Source organism: Oncorhynchus gorbuscha, linkage group LG14, assembly GCF_021184085.1.
Source record: "Oncorhynchus gorbuscha isolate QuinsamMale2020 ecotype Even-year linkage group LG14, OgorEven_v1.0, whole genome shotgun sequence".
NCBI lineage: Eukaryota > Metazoa > Chordata > Actinopteri > Salmoniformes > Salmonidae > Oncorhynchus > Oncorhynchus gorbuscha.
The window spans coordinates 2,735,360-2,740,524 of NC_060186.1; positions in this window are offsets into that span (position 1 = coordinate 2,735,360).

Genomic DNA, 5,165 nt, shown 5'->3' on the forward strand with positions numbered 1-5,165 from the left:
GTTCTTTATACTGTATAACACTGTGGGGTTGGTTCTTTATACTGTATAACACTGTGGGGATGGTTCTTTATACTGTATAACACTGTGGGGTTGGTTCTTAATATAACACTGTGGGGTTGGTTCTTTATATAACACTGTGGGGTTGGTTCTTTATATAACACTGTGGGGTTGGTTCTTAATATAACACTGTGGGGTTGGTTCTTTATATAACACTGTGGGGTTGGTTCTTAATATAACACTGTGGGGTTGGTTCTTTATACTGTATAACACTGTGGGGTTGGTTCTTAATATAACACTGTGGGGTTGGTTCTTTATACTGTATAACACTGTGGGGTTGGTTCTTTATATAACACTGTGGGGTTGGTTCTTTATACTGTATAACACTGTGGGGTTGGTTCTTTATACTGTATAACACTGTGGGGTTGGTTCTTCATACTATATAACACTGTGGGGTTGGTTCTTTATACTGTATAACACTGTGGGGTTGGTTCTTAATATAACACTGTGGGGTTGGTTCTTTATACTGTATAACACTGTGGGGTTGGTTCTTTATATAACACTGTGGGGTTGGTTCTTTATACTGTATAACACTGTGGGGTTGGTTCTTTATATTACACTGTGGGGTTGGTTCTTTATATTGTATAACACTGTGGGGTTGGTTCTTTATACTGTATAACACTGTGGGGTTGGTTCTTAATATAACACTGTGGGGTTGGTTCTTTATACTGTATAACACTGTGGGGTTGGTTCTTTATATAACACTGTGGGGTTGGTTCTTTATATAACACTGTGGGGTTGGTTCTTTATACTGTATAACACTGTGGGGTTGGTTCTTTATACTGTATAACACTGTGGGGTTGGTTCTTTATATAACACTGTGGGGTTGGTTCTTTATACTGTATAACACTGTGGGGTTGGTTCTTCATACTATATAACACTGTGGGGTTGGTTCTTTATACTGTATAACACTGTGGGGTTGGTTCTTAATATAACACTGTGGGGTTGGTTCTTTATACTGTATAACACTGTGGGGTTGGTTCTTTATATAACACTGTGGGGTTGGTTCTTTATACTGTATAACACTGTGGGTTTGGTTCTTTATACTGTATAACACTGTGGGGTTGGTTCTTCATACTATATAACACTGTGGGGTTGGTTCTTTATACTGTATAACACTGTGGGGTTGGTTCTTTATATAACACTGTGGGGTTGGTTCTTTATACTGTATAACACTGTGGGGTTGGTTCTTTATATAACACTGTGGGGTTGGTTCTTTATACTGTATAACACTGTGGGGTTGGTTCTTTATACTGTATAACACTGTGGGGTTGGTTCTTTATACTGTATAACACTGTGGGGTTGGTTCTTTATATAATACTGTGGGGTTGGTTCTTAATATAACACTGTGGGGTTGGTTCTTAATATAACACTGTGGGGTTGGTTCTTTATACTGTATAACACTGTGGGGTTGGTTCTTTATATAACACTGTGGGGTTGGTTCTTTATATAACACTGTGGGGTTGGTTCTTTATACTCTATAACACTGTGGGGTTGGTTCTTTATACTGTATAACACTGTGGCGTTGGTTCTTTATACTGTATAACACTGTGGGGTTGGTTCTTTATACTGTATAACACTGTGGGGTTGGTTCTTTATATAACACTGTGGGGTTGGTTCTTTATACTGTATAACACTGTGGGGTTGGTTCTTAATATAACACTGTGGGGTTGGTTCTTTATACTGTATAACACTGTGGGGTTGGTTCTTTATACTGTATAACACTGTGGGGTTGGTTCTTAATATAACACTGTGGGGTTGGTTCTTTATACTGTATAACACTGTGGGGTTGGTTCTTTATACTGTATAACACTGTGGGGTTGGTTCTTAATATAACACTGTGGGGTTGGTTCTTTATATAACACTGTGGGGTTGGTTCTTTATACTGTATAACACTGTGGGGTTGGTTCTTCATACTATATAACACTGTGGGGTTGGTTCTTTATACTGTATAACACTGTGGGGTTGGTTCTTAATATAACACTGTGGGGTTGGTTCTTTATACTGTATAACACTGTGGGGTTGGTTCTTTATATAACACTGTGGGGTTGGTTCTTTATACTGTATAACACTGTGGGTTTGGTTCTTTATACTGTATAACACTGTGGGGTTGGTTCTTCATACTATATAACACTGTGGGGTTGGTTCTTTATACTGTATAACACTGTGGGGTTGGTTCTTTATATAACACTGTGGGGTTGGTTCTTTATACTGTATAACACTGTGGGGTTGTTCTTTATATAACACTGTGGGGTTGGTTCTTTATACTGTATAACACTGTGGGGTTGGTTCTTTATACTGTATAACACTGTGGGGTTGGTTCTTTATACTGTATAACACTGTGGGGTTGGTTCTTTATATAATACTGTGGGGTTGGTTCTTAATATAACACTGTGGGGTTGGTTCTTAATATAACACTGTGGGGTTGGTTCTTTATACTGTATAACACTGTGGGGTTGGTTCTTTATATAACACTGTGGGGTTGGTTCTTTATATAACACTGTGGGGTTGGTTCTTTATACTCTATAACACTGTGGGGTTGGTTCTTTATACTGTATAACACTGTGGCGTTGGTTCTTTATACTGTATAACACTGTGGGGTTGGTTCTTTATACTGTATAACACTGTGGGGTTGGTTCTTTATATAACACTGTGGGGTTGGTTCTTTATATAACACTGTGGGGTTGGTTCTTTATACTGTATAACACTGTGGGGTTGGTTCTTAATATAACACTGTGGGGTTGGTTCTTAATATAACACTGTGGGGTTGGTTCTTTATACTGTATAACACTGTGGCGTTGGTTCTTTATACTGTATAACACTGTGGGGTTGGTTCTTTATATAACACTGTGGGGTTGGTTCTTTATACTATATAACACTGTGGGGTTGGTTCTTTATACTGTATAACACTGTGGGGTTGGTTCTTAATATAACACTGTGGGGTTGGTTCTTTATACTGTATAACACTGTGGGGTTGGTTCTTTATATAACACTGTGGGGTTGGTTCTTTATACTGTATAACACTGTGGGTTTGGTTCTTTATACTGTATAACACTGTGGGGTTGGTTCTTCATACTATATAACACTGTGGGGTTGGTTCTTTATACTGTATAACACTGTGGGGTTGGTTCTTTATATAACACTGTGGGGTTGGTTCTTTATACTGTATAACACTGTGGGGTTGGTTCTTTATATAACACTGTGGGGTTGGTTCTTTATACTGTATAACACTGTGGGGTTGGTTCTTTATACTGTATAACACTGTGGGGTTGGTTCTTTATACTGTATAACACTGTGGGGTTGGTTCTTAATATAATACTGTGGGGTTGGTTCTTAATATAACACTGTGGGGTTGGTTCTTAATATAACACTGTGGGGTTGGTTCTTTATACTGTATAACACTGTGGGGTTGGTTCTTTATATAACACTGTGGGGTTGGTTCTTTATATAACACTGTGGGGTTGGTTCTTTATACTCTATAACACTGTGGGGTTGGTTCTTTATACTGTATAACACTGTGGCGTTGGTTCTTTATACTGTATAACACTGTGGGGTTGGTTCTTTATACTGTATAACACTGTGGGGTTGGTTCTTTATATAACACTGTGGGGTTGGTTCTTTATACTGTATAACACTGTGGGGTTGGTTCTTAATATAACACTGTGGGGTTGGTTCTTTATACTGTATAACACTGTGGGGTTGGTTCTTTATACTGTATAACACTGTGGGGTTGGTTCTTAATATAACACTGTGGGGTTGGTTCTTTATACTGTATAACACTGTGGGGTTGGTTCTTAATATAACACTGTGGGGTTGGTTCTTTATACTGTATAACACTGTGGGGTTGGTTCTTTATACTGTATAACACTGTGGGGTTGGTTCTTTATACTGTATAACACTGTGGGGTTGGTTCTTTATATAACACTGTGGGGTTGGTTCTTTATACTGTATAACACTGTGGGGTTGGTTCTTTATATAACACTGTGGGGTTGGTTCTTTATACTGTATAACACTGTGGGGTTGGTTCTTTATATAACACTGTGGGGTTGGTTCTTTATATTGTATAACACTGTGGGGTTGGTTCTTTATACTGTATAACACTGTGGGGTTGGTTCTTCATACTATATAACACTGTGGGGTTGGTTCTTTATACTGTATAACACTGTGGGGTTGGTTCTTAATATAACACTGTGGGGTTGGTTCATTATACTGTATAACACTGTGGGGTTGGTTCTTTATATAACACTGTGGGGTTGGTTCTTTATACTGTATAACACTGTGGGGTTGGTTCTTTATATAACACTGTGGGGTTGGTTCTTTATATTGTATAACACTGTGGGGTTGGTTCTTTATACTGTATAACACTGTGGGGTTGGTTCTTTATATAACACTGTGGGGTTGGTTCTTTATACTGTATAACACTGTGGGGTTGGTTCTTTATATAACACTGTGGGGTTGGTTCTTTATATTGTATAACACTGTGGGGTTGGTTCTTTATACTGTATAACACTGTGGGGTTGGTTCTTAATATAACACTGTGGGGTTGGTTCTTTATACTGTATAACACTGTGGGGTTGGTTCTTTATATAACACTGTGGGGTTGGTTCTTTATATAACACTGTGGGGTTGGTTCTTTATACTGTATAACACTGTGGGGTTGGTTCTTTATACTGTATAACACTGTGGGGTTGGTTCTTTATACTGTATAACACTGTGGGGTTGGTTCTTTATACTGTATAACACTGTGGGGTTGGTTCTTTATACTGTATAACACTGTGGGGTTGGTTCTTTATATAACACTGTGGGGTTGGTTCTTTATACTGTATAACACTGTGGGGTTGGTTCTTTATATAACACTGTGGGGTTGGTTCTTTATATTGTATAACACTGTGGGGTTGGTTCTTTATACTGTATAACACTGTGGGGTTGGTTCTTCATACTATATAACACTGTGGGGTTGGTTCTTTATACTGTATAACACTGTGGGGTTGGTTCTTAATATAACACTGTGGGGTTGGTTCATTATACTGTATAACACTGTGGGGTTGGTTCTTTATATAACACTGTGGGGTTGGTTCTTTATACTGTATAACACTGTGGGGTTGGTT